The sequence below is a fragment of the Lagenorhynchus albirostris genome, chromosome 15, assembly GCF_949774975.1.
Source record: "Lagenorhynchus albirostris chromosome 15, mLagAlb1.1, whole genome shotgun sequence".
Lineage (NCBI taxonomy): Eukaryota > Metazoa > Chordata > Mammalia > Artiodactyla > Delphinidae > Lagenorhynchus > Lagenorhynchus albirostris.
This window is the reverse complement of record NC_083109.1, coordinates 84,137,364-84,154,218: the sequence shown is the minus strand read 5'-3', so window position 1 is coordinate 84,154,218 and position 16,855 is coordinate 84,137,364. Positions and strand designations below refer to the sequence as shown.

At 57.5% G+C, this 16,855-nt stretch overlaps 1 protein-coding gene and 1 long non-coding RNA gene across 3 annotated transcripts in view; one reads left to right on the top strand and one right to left on the bottom strand.

Annotated features, from left to right (window-relative positions):
• TNRC18 (trinucleotide repeat containing 18) overlaps positions 1-1,978 on the bottom strand; it is an 83,486-nt gene extending 81,508 nt beyond the window's left edge. The window contains exon 1 of one of the 2 annotated variants that reach the window (XM_060122871.1): positions 1,609-1,978. The gene's annotated coding sequence lies outside the window, so the exon portion shown is untranslated. Of the gene's footprint in view, positions 1-37; positions 53-1,608 lie in introns of those variants that run through there. The other variant, XM_060122872.1, reaches the window with a different exon arrangement.
• Positions 1,979-5,876: 3,898 nt separating this feature from the next.
• LOC132505017 (uncharacterized) lies at positions 5,877-7,713 on the top strand. The gene is made up of 2 exons (XR_009535210.1): positions 5,877-6,600; positions 7,151-7,713. It is a non-coding gene; the product is annotated as an uncharacterized LOC132505017 (long non-coding RNA).
• Positions 7,714-16,855: the final 9,142 nt, after the last annotated feature.

Genomic DNA, 16,855 nt, shown 5'->3' with positions numbered 1-16,855 from the left:
GGCCCCTCGGCCGCGCCCCGAGCGCGTCAATACAAACCTCCGAAGTGTGTTGGATTCCTGGGCGTCACATGCTCCGGGGTTTCAAACAGTGAAACCTTTCCACGAGCAGTTCGAAATGTCTCCCTAAACACTATGTAACTATCTTATCTGGAAAGTTTAATACTTAACCTTTGGGAGCCCTTGTCTCCCTTTTCTGAGTTTGGTTCCCCTGAGCTCGCCCCGAGCCTCGGAATTAGTAGTTTTTTCATGAAAGAGGGTGCTAAGCGGGTTTATTATTTTTAAAGAGACTCATCGCCCCCTCGTGCCACCCCCCTCGGGCCACTGTGAGTCGCAGAGCCTAAGTCCGAAGAGCCGAGACGTGGCATTCTCGCCCGAGGACTGGAAGGAATCCTTCAAAACAAGCTTTGGTTTCATTTTCCAGCGCCCTGGCCTGGGAATCCTGCGGCCCGAGGACGTGGCCTGGCGCGGGGAATCTGGGGGGCGTCAGAGGGGAAGGGAGAGACTCAAGGGTCTCGCTCCTACCCTAGCTTGCCCCCAACCCCAAAAATAACCTACAAAGAAAACCTTCGCGTCGCGGGCCGACCGAGGGGCGCCTCCCCCAGCGTTGGGCAAATCCCCCTGTAGTTCCAGTATAAAGCTGTTTATTTTAAAGATTTGCCGATTCCCATGGGGGCGGGAGGCGGTCTGGGAGCCAACCCTGCCCTCGCTCTCCGTCTGCCCTCAGCAGCTCGGATTCCTGATTCCAAGAGGCCCGGGCGCTCCTAGAGCCACCGGTCAAGCCAAAGCCACCGGCTCCCGGGTGCCCGCCCTGCTCCCCGCGACCGGCGGCCAGGCCCCGGAGCTGCAGACCCTCTCAGCCGCAACCCCCCGGCGTCCTCCAGCCTCCCTCCCCAACTTTGCTAAGGATGCTTATTTTAACCCGGTTTTGGTTACAAACACCCCCTCCCTCCCTCGCTGCCTCCCGTCAGGCTCTGGTTACCAGATCCGCGTTTACTTTAGAAAAATCTAAGATCGCCACATCCGAAGATACATGTCAGGCGATGAGCTTTCCGTGATTTAAAAAAAAAAAAAATTCTTTGTGTAGCTTTCTTTTAAAAGCCAGCGCTTCGGGTCATGCCCCAGCGCCCCACTTTGGGGAAGTCGGGGTGAAGCCCCCCGGAACACCCTTGCTCTGGTAGAGAAGCTGGCTCGGTCATCTGCGGGCTCTGCTGCGTTCTCCCTACTTTTCTTCCCCTCTTAAATGCAGTTAAAATGGCTGAATTCCGGCTTTTAATTAAAAACAGCCTATAATCGAAAACGTCTAGGCGTCCCTGGCTCCCCCACCGCCTGCCGGGAACCGAGAAGGGAACCGACGCCCCTCAGCCCGGTTGGGCGGGCTAGAGCAGGGCTGGGGGCTCAGGTGGGCGCCCGGGGCGCAGGGACTTGCCCCCACCCCTCCCGGGGCACCCCACCACGCCGGCCCTGGTCCCCCGATTCTGTCCTCGGGAGCTGGAGAGCTGAGGGTATCCCCGGCGCACCCCGAGGGGGGAGGCGGGGTGGGGGGCCATCTGGAGAAGTTTGGAGACCATCGCGCCCGGTCAGGGGCAGGCGGGTGGCCCAGCGGCGTACCTGGCGCGGCAGGGCTCCCGGCTCCAGGCGACGGCGACTCCGGTGGCGGCCCCGGCTCCCGGCGCGGCTAGGCGCCCGTGCTGCCCGCCATCCCGCGGCCGCTGCTCCCCTTCGCCACCCGCAGCCGCCTCACACTTTTTGCCCGCCTTTCCTTTTTTTGGTAGAAAACCGCTCCCCGGGCCGAGCGCTCGGCGCGCCAACTCCTCCGCCCTCCCGCGGCCGGGCTCCCGCAGCCCCCGGAAAAGCCAGCTTTCCTCCCGCCGAGCTCCCCGCTTTTTAATAAAATCCAGGTAGCGCCGGTTTAAAGAATCCCAAATCTCCATATACAGCCCGGGATTGGAAAAGGTACATTACACAACCCCCCTTTCAAGTTCCTCTCGCTGGATCTAAAAAAAAAAAAAAAAAAAAAAAAAAGCCGCGGGGGGGCGGGAAAGGGGAGGGTGGGGGAGGGGAACACTCTACGGCGAAGAAACACGCATTGTTCCCGGGTGCCCGCCTCCCCCCCAGGCCTGCCCCCGGCCGCCACCCATTGGCCGCGCGCACCGCCAATCACGCGCATGTAAACACCTTGGCCCTCAGCCATCCCTATAAAACCAATTACGGACCAAGGGGCTCCAGCAGTTTCTAGGCTCCCCTCGGTGGGGCTGAATGATCAAAACTGGTGGTGAGAATTTTTCCGGGCCGTTTCTAGGCAGCCCTCCCCCTCCACCAGCTCGGACCCCCCCCCTTCCTCCTCCTCCTTTTTCCTCCCCCCTCCCCCAGCGTCTGGGCTGAGTGATCAAAATAGAGGAAGATGGTTGTCGCCGCAATCCAGGGCTTTGCAAGGCGCAGTTTAATGGGCCGCCTGTCAGCTTCCTGCTCGCAGGAGGAGGTGACAAGCCGAGCGAGCCGGGAAGAGCCAGAGGCCCGGCGGGCTGCACCCCGGGCCCGGGCCCCCGGCTCCCCACCTCCCCTGGGGCGCGCCTTCTACAACGCGCGGTGGAGACGCCAAAACGGACAAGGGCTGCTTTTTCCCTCCTCCCCCCACCCCACTTTAAAACAAAGCAGCGATTCATTCCCTCCCCGAACTGCGCGGTTGGGTGGGATGGGCAGGCGAGAAGGCGGTTTTCCTTGCCCCGGTCTGCGGGTTCCTCCCTGAAACGCGGTGTCAGATGGTTACTGATTAATATTTTGGAGAGGCCGCGGCGGCGGGCAGCGGGTGAGTCTCTAATCTCCTAAAAGGGGTTCCTATAGAAACGCGGGCCAGGGCGCGCCCCCCGCTCGGCCCCGGCCCGGGCTGCGGCGCTTTGCACCGCGCCCCTCCCCAAAGGCTCTCTTTGCGTGGGCGCTCCCCTCCCTTTCTCCCCCCCCAAAAAAAAAATCAGAGCAGAAAAAAGGATTAGATCGGCTGAGCGCGAACTGACTCCCTCTCGATTCTGACATTTCAGCCTATTAGCATTTCTCCACGGGGCCTTCTGAAACCTATTAAAGTGTAATATTAAAAACCTCTTGGCTGGGGGCCTCTCTCGCCTTCCATCCGCCGTGCCCCCTCCAGGGAGGGCGAGACCGGGGGAAAAAAAAATCTGTTGAGCTCAGAGGAAGCAGCAGCCAAGCCCAAAAAGTGCTTGGCTGGCCGCGGCAGCCGGAGGGGGAGGGGAGCCCCAATCCCCCAGACTTTGTACTTTTATTTTGCGCTTTCAGCAAAATCCTTTCTGGGTTGAGTAGCCGGGAGCTGCCCGCGGCAACCTACTTGGCTGCGGGCACGAGGAGTGCGGATGCGGTCGGAGGGGCAGCCCTAGGGGCCCGCTCCCTCCGCAGCCCCGCAGGGACCCGTGCCCGGCTAGGCATTACGTACCCTCAAAAGGAAGCTTGGAGGGGCAGAAATCCTTGGCGATCCTGCCTCAGAGAGCAACCGCGGTGATTAGATTTTAATTAAAACTAGAGAAGCCCGCTCTTTCGCCCTGCGCTGCGGACTCAGCGTTTTCGCATCGTTTATTCTTTTTTTTTTTTTCAATCCATTTTTAAGGCAACTTTTCTGGAGGGGGGAAAAATGAGCTAGTTAGCGCCCATTCGTTCTATTTTCTTTTCGCCACTTTTAGAAAAAGAAGGGGGGTAGGCTTGGAGAGCGAACTGGGGGTGTCTAATTTAATTCCAGTATAAATTTGAGGAAAAAAGTTCAGCCTCTTGAGGGCAGTTTCAAGTTGCCCTTCCTGGAGCCTCCTGCGCTGGTTTCTAGGCTGCCCTCTTTTGGAAGCTGGAGCTCTGCGGGGCGGGGGTGGGGGGGAGGGAGGAGTGAGAAGGAAAGAAAGCCACGAAAATAGCCGGAGCCGAGGGGAACAAGCGGCGGAGCAGGGCACGCAGGTCTCAGTAGCGGCCGGGGCGGCGGGAGGCTCCCGTTGCAGCCCCGGGACGGCCAGAGCAAAGACGGAGAGGAGAGGGGGGTTAGAGAAAGGAGGTATTGTGTCTATGTGCCTTGGGGGAGGGGGGTGACTGCAGAAAATAAAGTAAATGCAGTTGAGCTGCACGAAGCTGCTGAAAGCCAAGACTGGGGAAGGGGCCGTGCGTGGGGTCGCACCCCGGGTGGGCGCAGAGTGTCCTCCAGTCTTATCCAGAGGCCTCTGTGGGTTCCTAGTAAACCCTCCCACTCCCGAGCCCCCATCGCTCAGTATTCAGACCCGACACTGAACCTCCATTCCATTATCCCCTGTCCCGGGATCTGGAATGTTTTTCTTTGTTTTAATAGAGCTCAAGAAAAAAATATGTATGTTGAGAGAGTTGGGGTGGGGAATACAAAGGACTGGCAGGGTGGAAAAAACCAAAAGCCTATTTTTATAAATGTTTAATGTTTTCACTCCTGGATGCTCAAGACGCCGTAATTTTGACGGCGGGGTATGTGTGCCATAAATCATTTAGTTGCTAATAAAAATTCTGCCTGTTTGCCCTGGATTTGCCAATGGCGTTTGCATTTTCCAAGTGTGCGCCTGGATGGAGTGGCGAACCAAGCCTGCATTTCATTAGGGCCGAGGTTCGGGGCAGGCGAGGCCCCCTCCCCCACCCATACCCCGGGTCTTTGTGGGCTGCAGCCCCCTTGCGCTCCCCTCCCTGCACATACCCGCACCCGCGCGAGCCGCTGCGCGGCCCTCCCGCCAGAGCTCGCCCGGGTGCAGGGCCTGGGAACGCGTAAGTGGCGGCGGCGGCTCCCGGTTCCCGGCCGCGCAGCGGGACTCCCCGGACAGACCCTGCCCGGCAGTGCCGGTTCTTCGAGCTGCAGCTCGGGTGGGGGCGCGAGCCGGCTACTCCGAGGAGCCACCCGCCTCGGACGACCTACGCGCGTCCCGATCTTTGCCCCCTTCCGGCCCGCGCCCCGCTGCCCGGGTGCCCGCAGTCGCTGGGCAAGCAGCGGCCGGGAGCCATCTTTAGGGCGGGGGACGGATCCCAAGCCGAGTGGTGGGCGCAGCCCAGGCTTCTTCCAAAACCCTCGCCATTCGTAGAGGGCATCGGGGACACCCCTGGCTGGGCTTCAGAGTCTGGGGAAAGAAACACCCTCCCCGCTTTGGTGGCCACAGAAACGTAAAAACCAGGCCGGGGCGCCCTGCGCGGAGCGGATAACGACGCGCAGCCCGCAGTCCTCCCGGGTCTCGCCGCCATCTTCCACTCCCTCCCCCCACGTATTTGTGTTTACTCGGCAAGATCCGGAGCCAAAAAGAGTGTGTTGACGCAGTGTGTGTGTGTGTGTGTGTGTATGTGTGTGTTTTGTACTAGCTGGGTGGAAAATCGGCTGAAGGGGGGAACCTCCTTGCAACCCCAAACCTCAGTTCCCAGAGAACCCGCCCAAGCCAGCGCTTTTGTCCGCGGCCATCCTGGGCCGCCAGAAACGAGGCCTTTTGTATATTCCTAGGCTTCCAGCTCCGTGGACGCGGCCTGACTGACAAAATTATTTCGCTTTGTTTTAAAACCCAAGGACAGGCCAACCTTGGATTCAGCTCTCCCTGACTACGCCTTTGTCACTCGCGGGCTCGGTCCCCAGCGCCTCGGTCAATCCTGTCCTATTCAGGGCCGAACACGGCGCTCCCCGGAATCCTGGTGTGGCCGACCGCTTGGACGCGTTCTCCCCCACCCCTTCCCCAGAAAAGAAACCCGCATCCTTTCCTAGGCGAGGACACCCGAGCCACCTCCACCCGTCGCCCCGAACGGCCCTTCGCGGCGGGGACCGAAATCCCCGCGCCTCCACCAGCCTCTCGGTGAAGGGAGCCCCGGGCATTCGCCGGCCTCGGCTGCCCGCTCGGGAAGCCGTGACGCTGTCTTTTAAGCGCCAGTTTCCAGGTTCCAGGTCCGACAACCAGGGAGCTCCTGGCCCGGGTGCCGCTAAAACCCGGAGAGGCCCCGCCCGCGAAAGCCAGGCTCGCCATCCCCTTGCTGGGACGGGCCCAGTCACGACTCAGCGCCGAGCCGAGGTTCGGCCAGCGCAGCCGAGATGCGTCCCGACCCGCCAGAAAGACCCAGGACGCGGCGCCAGAGCCACAAAAGCCGCAGGGACCAGGGGGCACGGCGGGCAGAGCCTGGACCGAAGTGCGAGGCCCGGCCCTGGCAGATCCCGGCGGCTCTCGGCTCCGCCTCCGGCCCTGGCCTCTTCCCCCGGCCGGGTCGGGTCTTCCACTCTACTGTTTGGCTCTAAGAGAGACACTCTCCGTGCGCAGGGGGCTGGCTGCGGCCATAAATCTCGGCGCAGGGCCCTCCTTCCCGCTGCACGCACGGGTACTCCCGGTCGTCGACCCCGCGTCCCTACCGCACCAGATGCCCCGCTCTCCAGGTCAGGGCCTGGGGGCCCCGAGACTGCGCAGGGAATCCAGCCAGAAGCTTCCCCTTTCACCAGAGAGAGGGAGCGGCCCTGTCCACTCCGTGCCACCATCTTCCATCCCCGCGGTCACCGGACCCTGAGGTGGCCTGGGCCTCACCGCATCGCTGCCTAGGGTAGGGGCGCCCGGACGGGGTGCTTACTCCTAGGAAGGCTAGGTGAGGCTGGGATGGGCGCGCGACTACCCACCTGAGCCCAACTCTGGCTCTACCTGTGCCATCGAGGGGCGACATCAGGGTCACAGTGGCTTCTCAGAACTCAGCCTGCCACCCCTCTCTGCAGACCGTGCTTTAATCCTGGGCCATTGTTCTGCCCTTGGAGCCCTCTGAGGGCGCACCATGCGGGGAGGGGGACTTTTTGTGTGCACGGAGGACCAAGCAGGGTGTCTGCAGGCGCCCTGCCTGTAGGTAGGGGCTCATCTGGCTCCCCACCCGGTACCAGCCCATCTTCTCCTCCTTGCCGGGGACACCTCCGGCTTCTCCCCGTCTGGCCCCAGTTCGGCGCCCTGGTCGGCCACCCGCTTTGGCGCAAATAGGCAAACCACCGGGAGAGCAGGGATTGGTCCGGCGCTGGTAGCAGCCTGGTAGGCGCGGCAGTCTTTCTGCCCCGGGTGGGGGGAGGGGCGTGGGGGGACACAGGGGTGCAGATCCACACAGGGTGTATTTGCAACAATAACGCTTAATGTCACCAACTTTGTCTCTTTACCAGAGGGGCGGGGAACAGGCCTTCGTGCTGGCGACCTGCATCAGGCGGTTTGCTCTATTGATGGGGACGGCCACCTCCGAACCACCACCTCTTGCTCGGGACTTCGGGTGGGGACAACCGCGCAAGGGGGAGGCATTCGCCCCTTCTGGGCGCCTCCCGAGAGCCCCACTGTGCCAGTGACGCGACGGCAGGCTGGCGCGTGGCAGATGCCGGAGGCGGAGGGTTTGGAAACCTTGCTGGGAAACACTCACCCGGGGAGCTCCTTCCTAGAATCTCTAAAAGCACAAGAGGAGGGACCGAGGCCCTCTGGCCGAGCCCAGGAGAATTTGAGCCCTCGCCTCGGCGGCGGAAACGCCGCCTGGGAGTGGAGAGGCGGCTGAGCCACATTCCAGCCGCGCCTCCCCCCTGGGCCCCAGCCCCGCGGCGCCCCAGGAAGCGCCTCCGAAAACAAAGCTCTGCGGTTTCAGCCCAAGGTTAAAGTCCACCGTGAGCATTTTCTTCCCCCAGAATCCAAGAGCGATTGTGTTTCTCCAAATAAACCACCAATAAATCAGCACTGGGCCGCCTGCTGAGGAGCTCTGCTGACCTTGGGGAATGGATTTCCTGCTAGACCCGTCAAGAGGACCGGCGTGGGGAGAGGGACACCATGCCAGCCGTGCCCCCTCCAGAGAGAAGCGGAAGAGGCACTGGCCAAGGGCATTCGTGCGGGTTTAGGTGGTACTGGTGTGCCCGGAGGGGACGGGGCGGCAGTGCCGGCTTGTGGGGATGTTACCGTGGGAGGTGGTCGCTTTGGGGGACGCCGACTGCGTGTTCACTGAGCGCCCAGGGTCCCCGCCCTGTTCTAGGCGCTGGGAAAGAGACATGAGGGGCAGAAAAGGCCTCTTTGGGGGCCTTCTTTGTCCGGGTGTGCCTGGGTGTGTTCCCAGCCAGTCTGTGCGGTGTGACTAATGGGATTTATGTATGTCAGCACCAGGGTGACTAATGGAGGGCCCGGCAGCACGTGTGTTTGGGAAGGGGTGTGCCTGCCGGGGGGCGGGGGGGCGTCACTGTACCTGGGGGGGAGGAGGGGGCTCCCCGGTCTCCTCCTCGAGGTCCCCGTCTCCTGCCGCTGGTTCGCAGCTTTGTTTGGGCCTCTGAACCCCTGCGTGGCAGGCCTGTGCGCGCTGAGAGTTCTGCAGCAAATTCCTCCGCCAGCCTGGCCCCCACAGGCGCCTCCATCCCTTCCCACCGGCCTGACCCACGTGGCCCCGGCAAATCCTTCCACAGCAGAACCCTCCGGCTTCCTCTCTTTCGGGCTGAAAATTCCTTCCGATGCAAACCCCTGCTTCGCGCAGGCTTGGACAGCCCTCTGACATGGGTATTGTCACGCCCATTTAACAGGCCAGAAACCAGAGGTTCAGGAAGAGAAGCAACAGGCCCACACAGCTAAGACGTGGCGGGCTTCCTCAGCTAAGCCAGGCAGGGCGCTGGGGACACGAATGTGGAGCCTCTGCATCCCTGGGAGCCCCCAGCCTGCCGTCCCCTTTCCTGCCCTACCCCGTCCATCCTCTCCACCTTCTCCTGGGGCCTCTCTCCTGCCCTCGCCTGGGGGGAGGCAACAGGGGTCAGAGGTTAATGGGAGCCCATTTGGCCTGGGCCCAGTAAGGGCAGGGCGAGGTCAGGCTGACCCAGGGAGCCTGGCCCGCACTCCCAGCAGGGAGGGGGCTGCGGTCGGGAGTTCAGGGGGCCGGGGCTCCCAGTTCTGGGCTCAGCACGCACCCGGAGAATCCCATCTCCCCTCCCACTCTGGGTCTCCCGGTTTCTGACACACACACCCCAGTCTCTGGGCATTCCTCTGGGTGTCTGCTCCTTGCATATGTGTTCTGTCCCACACATTTGTGCCCCTGTTAGAGACACACTCGTCAAAAGGGTCCGTGTGAGCCACAGAAGTGGGGGGACTTCCCAAAGTCACCGAGCCTGGGTGGCAACAAGCAAGCCAGCCAGGTTTTGGCCCAGCTCTGCACCTCCCATGCTCCCCGCCGCTGCTCTGTGGCCCGTGGCAGCATCTCCAGCGAAGGGGCAGCAGGGCCTAACCCTTCTTCCGAGGTCTCCCAGGAGTCTCCCATCCCCACAGTCTCCCAGGATCTCTCTGTCTCACACATACAGACAGACACACACACATACACACACACACACACACACACACACGCACACACGCACGCTCGCACGAGCGCTAATCTCTTCACACCCCTCCCTCTTTTTTTTTTAATCCTTCTTTGGCATTTTCTTTCAAACAGAAAATAAAAATATTTCCCATGGCTGCAGCTTTGAAAGCTTCCCTTGCCTTCCTGCCTCTCTCCCTCATCCCCACCCCCATGTCAGTCCATTTCCAGAGTCAGCAGAAAGTCAAAAACAAACCCAAAAAGATCAAACCCGACAGGCCCCCCTTCCCGCGCCCCTCCACTTTCTCTGCATGTCTCCGGCTGTCTCCACCCTGGAAAGGAGCGGGAGGTGGGCCCCCCACTATACACGCACACACGCACTTGCATACTTTCTGTGCCCACAGGGAGTCTCTTAAGAACCTTCTAGAACCACCCTGCCAGAAAGTCCTGCTTACATGGTTCCTTCTGCTGGAAATACATGGGTTCTTCCCCACCCTCCCCTGTCCAGCCCGGCTCACCTGGCCCAGCTCCCCTGGACCTTCCTCTGGGAGGCCATCTGTTGTGTGTTGAATACCCCCCAAAATTCAGATGTTCAAGTCCTGACCCCCCATACCTCAAAGTGTAATGCTATTTGGAAATAGGGTCGCTGCAACTGTAGTTGTGATGAGGTCATATTGGAATACGGTGGGCCCCAATCCAATATGACGTGTGTCCTTATAAAAACAGGAGACAGACAGAGGCAGAGGCCTGGAGCACATCCTCCCTCACAGCCCTCAGAAGAAACCAGCACTGCCCACACCTTGATCTTGGGTTTCCAACCTTCAGAGCTGAGAGCGAATACATTTCTGTTGTTTAAGCCGCCCAGTCTGTGACCTTTTGTTGCACCCGCCTTAGCAAACTAACACACCATCCTAATTTTTTTTTTTTTTTTTTTTTGGTCGAGCCACATGGCTCGCAGGACCTTGGTTCCCCAACCAGGGATCGAACCCACGCCCTCGGCAGTGAAAGCACAGAGTCCTAGCCACTGGACCGCCAGGGAACTCCCATACCATCCCAGATTTAAGTGCCCACAAGAGTCAGGCAGGAAACGCAGATGAGCAGAAGTGGGACAGCATCCAGAGGGGGTGACTGGTCATATCCCAGACGGCAGCCCCCAGGGGGCTAGGTCTGCTGTTGTTCGTGGGCAGCTGGTGCATCAGTCAGAGTGCGCTAGGTTATGCTGCAGTGACAAAAGTCCCCATCTCAGTGGCTTATCGCAGCACATAAAATGTATTCTCCCTGACACATCGTCTGCTCGGAGCCTGGGCAACCCTCCAGGGCAGCTGAACTCCATGTGGTGACTCAGCAGCCCAGGCCGCTTAAATTTCCTGAGTTGACCACCTCAGTGTGAGGCCATCACAGGGAAGAGAGGATCATTGCACAGAGGACTTTCACTGCCAGAGCATTTATCGTTCCTTATATTTATCCACTTATGTTTAACAAATACTCACTGGTCAGGCTCTGTGCTAGGCCCTGACGATAAACTGGTAAACACAGTGGACCAGAGTCCTATCTTCGTGGAGCTTACAGTCCAGTGAGAGGGACAGTTGGTTAACAAAGAACTCTTAAGGGTGGTGAGCACTGCCAAGGAGAAGGCCCAGGAGCAGTGGGAAGAGCCAGACCATGCAGGGCCTCAACCTAAAGCAAGAAAGAGATGTTTTCAGTGGGTCCCACAACTAGGAAACCCAGAAGCATAACACCTTCAGGTATGGATGGATCAAGGACACACACTGCCCCCTCCCTCTCAATTATAATTCCCTCTCCATTGGACCCATTCTCTCCTACAAACATCCATTTTCTCTATGTGGTAGGATATGGCCAACCTCACATCTGCAGCAAGAAAGAGGCAATGCCCCAGGAGTCTATGGGGAGAGATGGTAATGCTGGACAGAAAACAGACTGCAGATGAGCTGTCTACCCGTCACACTCTTCTCTAAGGGCAAGATCTAATCAGACCTGAGGAATGACTGATGAATGAAATTTATCACACAGCCTTGCCCGAAAGGCAGAATTTCACCAGGGTGATTGTACTGGCCACAAACTCTGCAGCTTCTCCAATCGCTCCTCCACCTTCCATTCCCCCGCCTCCTCTTTCTCCTCCTTCTCTCTTGTTGTCTCTCTGTCTCTCTCAACACCCTGCCCACACTGGTCACAATTCCAGTTCCAGATGATTAAATGCCACACTGTGGGGCATGGGGCCTGGCTCCCCAAGTGGCTGTCATGACACACTGTATCTATGAGGATGGCCACACAATGTGTCCCTTCTAATCTGTGACCTTGACATTCCTCCCAGTGGAGGTAGAAACTTGTGCCTCTAACCAGACATGTGAATTGACACTGTGACTTCCAAAGCAAGGTCAGAAAAGGAGACACAATGTTGCCCCTTCCAAGCTGGGGTTTGAACTCAGTTCTGTCCGTCCCTGGCCGGGCTGTCCTTGCTGGGGGGTGGTGACTGAATGGCCACGGGAGGAAACAGGAGGGAACTGTGGAGTCAGCCTACCCGGGTTCAAGTTCTGATTCTGCCATTCACTTGGTGTGTGACATTCACATGCCATTTCCCCTCTGAGCCTCAGTTTACCTGTCTGTAAAGTAGAGCTGAATGAACCTCCTTTCCTGGGATCAAGTGAGAGTGTGTGTGCCTACACTGACCATGCAGATGGCCCCGAGATGCTCATTCCAAACGCTAGCAGGCGCTCAGGTAGCCAAGGGGGCCTGGAAGCCCCGTGCCCCAGGTGACCAGCGCCTCACCCTCTGCTAGTGAGGGCTGGGTACCAGGCAGGTGCTCAAGAAAGGACGGTTTCCCAACTGGCACTGCATGGACTGTGGTCAGCCCTGTCCCCAGGCCACTGCCCTAGCGCTTCTCGGCCAGGACAGGACCGAAGCCAACTCTGTTGCTTGTCCGGAGCTACCATGACAATGGCCATAAACTAGGTGGCTGCAGACAACAGAAATTTATTCTCTCACAGTTTAGACCCGAAGTTCAAAATCAAGGTGTCAGCAGACTTGGTTCCTTCTCGGGGGCTGTGAGGGAGCGTCTGCTCCAGGCCTCGCTCCCGGCTTCTGGTGGCGGCCAGCATTCTCAGCATTCCTTGGCTTGAAGCTACGTCACTACGATCTCTGCCTCCGTTGTCACAAGGCTGTGTGTCTTCATGTGGCGTCTCCTCTCTGTGTGTGTCTGTCTCTGTGTTTCTTCTCCTCTTCTTATAAGGACACCAGTCATATTGGATTAAGTGTCCACCCTACTCCAGCGTGACCCCATCTTAACTAATTACATCAGCAATGACCCTATTTCTAAATAAGGCCACATACTGAGGTTCCAGAGGGTAGGACTTCACCCCATCTTTGAGCAACACACAATTCCACCTACAGCACTGACCTTGGGCCCTTGCCCCTCTGCCTTATCTCAGCTCCAGGACACAACTCAAAGCCCCTCCTGCAGAAGGACTGGGGTCCTCCAGCCAGCCATGATGCAGAAGGGGAGACTGATGTCTCGGGGTGCAGGGGCAGTGCTCACATCCCCTAATCGGAGGGCCTGCAATCAGAACCTGCTGTGACTTGGGGGGGCTTCCCCTGGTCAGACGCAGGGCAGGCTGGGAGGAGCGGGAAGTGAAGTTGCCCACCCAGCAACGCTTGACAGACACTAGAGTGAGGTCAACCGCTTCCCCTGCCGGGTTCCGGGTCCCTGGCAGGCTGAGCCCAGTAACACACCCTGAGATGGGGGGAGAGAGAGGGATGGACTGGGAGTTTGGGGTTCATAGATGCAAACTGTTACATTTAGAATGAGTAAACAACAAGGTCCTACTGTATAGCACAGGGAACTGTATCCAATTTCCTGCGATAAACCATAATGAAAGAGAATATTAAAAACAGGATGTCTATATCTGTACAGCAGAGATGGGCACAACACTGTAAATCAACTATACTTCAATTTGTAAAAAATTATACATATAAAAAAAAACGGGGCTTCCCTGGTGGCGCAGTGGTTAAGAATCTGCCTGCCAATGCAGGGGACATGGGTTTGAGCCCTGGTCCGGGAAGATCCCACATGCCACGGAGCAACTAAGCCCGTGCGCCACAACTACTGAGCCCGTGTGCCACAACTACTGAAGCCTGCGTGCCTATAGCCCGTGCTCTGCAACAAGAGAAGCCACCGCAATGAGAAGCCCTCGCACCACAATGAAGAGTGTCCTACTCACCGCAACTAGAGAAAGCCCGCGCGCAGCAATGAAGACCCAACGCAGCCAAAAATTAATTAATTAATTAATCGATTAATTAATTTTTTAAAAAAACTAATAACACACCCTGTTCTGGCTGTGCTTCCTTGCCTATGTCACTCCCCTGCCTTCCTTGGGCTGCCCCCCCCCAAGTAGACTACCTGCACTTACATCCTGATGGCAGGGATCTGCCTCTGAGGGGCCCCTCCTACAGCCACCTCCTGCTGACCCTGCTCCAGCCACGTCATCTCCACCCCCGAGAGGCCAACAGGGGCTCAGAAAAGGCCGCCTCTGCCTGGGTCACCCAGGCTGCAGCTGGCAGGCCCAGAGGTCCTACTGCACAGCCTTTGCTGGTCTGCTCAGGTGTGGTGTGGGCAACAGCACTGCTATGTCTTGGGATCTTGTTAGGATGTGGCAACAGAGGCCCAGGTGGGGGAAGGGACGCGGCCAAGGTCATGGGGCTGAATGGTGATGGAGAAGGGACTTGAACCCAGATCTCTTGGGAGCTCCTGTCAAGATGGTGGAGTAGGAGGACATAGAACTCACCTCCTCCCACAAATACATCAAACAAATACATCAAAAATACATCTACAGGGCTTCCCTGGTGGCGCAGTGGTTGAGAATCTGCCTGCCAATGCAGGGGACACGGGTTTGAACCCTGGTCTGGGAGGATCCCACATGCCGTGGAGCAACTAGGCCCGTGAGCCACAGCTACTGAGCCTGCACGTCCGGAGCCTGTGCTCCGCAACGGGAGAGGCCACAACAGTGAGAGGCCCGCGTACCGCAAAAAAAAAAAAAAAGGAAACAGGATGGGACCGGTGCTCCTGGGAGGGAGGTGAAAAACAGATCTCTGACCATCTTGTTCCCTCCCAAAGGCCCCTATCACCCCTCTTACAATCATCTCCTACGTGTTTGTCATCCCTACAAGCCTAAGAGGCTGTATCAGCCCACTTGCGCTGCCACAACAAAGACAGGGCAGCTTAAACCGCAGAAATATATTTCTCACAGTTCTGGAGGCTGGCCATCCAAGAGCAAGGTGTCAGCAGGGTTGGTTTCCTCTGAGGCCTCTCTCCTTGGCTTACAGACGGCCGTCTTCTCCCTGTGTCCCCACATGGTCATCCCTCTGTGCACGCTTGTGTCCTGATCTCCTGTTCTTATAAGGACACCAGTCCTGTAGGATTAGGGCCCACCCTAATGTCCTCATTTTAACTTAATTACCTCTTTAAAGGTCCCTTCTCCAGATACATTCTGAGGTACCAGGGCTAGGACTTCAACATATGAATTATGGGGGGGAAATTCAGCCTGTCTTAGTGCATTTGGGCTGCTGTAACAAAAATACCATAGATTGGGTGACTTAAACAACAGGAATTTATTTCTCCCAGTTCTGGAGGCTGGGAAGTCCAAGATCAAGGAACTGGCAGGTTTGGTGTCTGGTGAGGACCTGCTTCCTGGTTCACAGACAGCTGTTTTTCACTGTGTCCACACATGAGAGAAAGGACAGAGGGTCTCTGGGGTCTCTCTTACAAGACCACTAACCCCATTCATGAGGGCTCTACCATCAAAACTTAATCACCTCCCTAAAGCCCCCACCTCCTAATACTATCACTTTGGGGCGTTAGGAGCTCAACATACGAATTTTGGGGGCAGAGACATTCAGTCCATAATCCAGCCCACGCCAGGGGCCCTTTGCTTTCTTATCACTCTCTCCCCCATGCCCAGCCCAGTAGACCTCAGTGAATGTCCACTCAATGAATGAGTGGAATGACATCATTTTGGTAGGGTTTTCAAGGATGAATAGAAGTTTACTAGGCAGGGAAAGCAGAGACAGGCACTGGAAGAGCAGCCTTGCTAAGGTTTAGAGGGCCCCAGCAGGGTCTGCCTGGCTCACAGAGAGCATGCTGGGCCTGTGGGAGGGGAGAGAGTCAGGCAAGGCCTCCCATCCCAGGCAACTGGCTATCCTGGGTCAGCACAGATGACAGTGGCCCTGGGATGCACATTGCGGCCCTGCTGACCTCCTGCCCATGAGCTGGGCTAGTCCACAAGGAGCGGGGCCCTATCACCTCGGCCCACAGGAGCCCAGCTCCAGTGATTTTATTTTATTTATTTATTTTTTAAGACTTTTTTTTTTAAATTTTGGTGTTTTTTAAAATTTTTTTTAACTTTTCATTTTTTTAGTTTTTATTTTTATTATTTTTTTAAAATTTATTTTTGGCTCCATTGGGTCTTCGTTGCTACACGCGGGCTTTCTCTAGTTGCAGCAAGCGGGGGCTACTCTTCATTGTGGTGCACGAGCTTCTCATTGCAGTGGCTTCTCTTGTTGCTGAGCACAGGCTCTAAGCACGCCAGCTTCAGCAGTTGCAGTACGCAGGTCCCAGAGCACACAGGCTTCAGTAGTTGCAGAGCATGGGCACTAGGGTGCAGGGGCTCAGTAGTTGTGGCACACGGGCTTAGCTGCTCCATGGCATGGGGGGGATCTTCCTGGACCGGGGCTCGAACCCGTGTCCCCTGTCCATTGGCAGGCAAATTCTTAACCACTGCACCACCAGGGAAGTCCCATGGAGAGCTTTCTTGTTCTTTCAGGTATCTGAGGTCTTCTGCTAGCGTTTAGTAGGTGTTCTGTGAGAACTGTTCCATGTGTAGATGTATTTTTTATTTTTTTGTTTATTTATTTTTGGCTGCGTTGGGTCTTCGTTGCTGCGTGCAGGCTTTCTCTAGTTGCGGCGAGCGGGGGTTACTCTTCGTTGTGGTGCGCGGGCTTCTCATTGCAGTGGCTGCTCTTGTTGCAGAGCACGGGTTCTAGGCACGCAGGCTTCAGTAGTTGTGGCATGTGGGCTCAGTAGTTGTGGCACACGGGCTTAGTTGCTCCATGGCATGTGGGATCTTCCTGGACCAGGGCTCGAACCTGTGTCCCCTGCATTGGCAGGAGGATTCTTAAGCACTGTGCCACCAGGGAAGTCCCTCCCATGATTTTAGGTATATGTTTTCCCCTTCATGCCTGGGTGGGTTGAGTGGTATTTATTCAAACTCATTTTATTGGTGCTGTGTTGAAGGCATAGAAATCCTTCTCGGAGAGTTTCAGTGCTCTTCTGGCAACAACTGCATCTTCATACACAAGGTACAAATTACGTGTCAGCTCAGTTCATCGTCAGCCGGGAGCTGCCCCCAAGCACCAGGCAAAGGAGGCTCGGAATGTTCTGGAAGCTAAGTCTGGCTGGAGGCAGTGGAAGCCTGAAGGGTCACGGTCCCCAAAGGCACTGGGGACAGGGGACGTGGACGGGGTACAAAGCGGGGTGATGGGGGAACAAATCCCACCT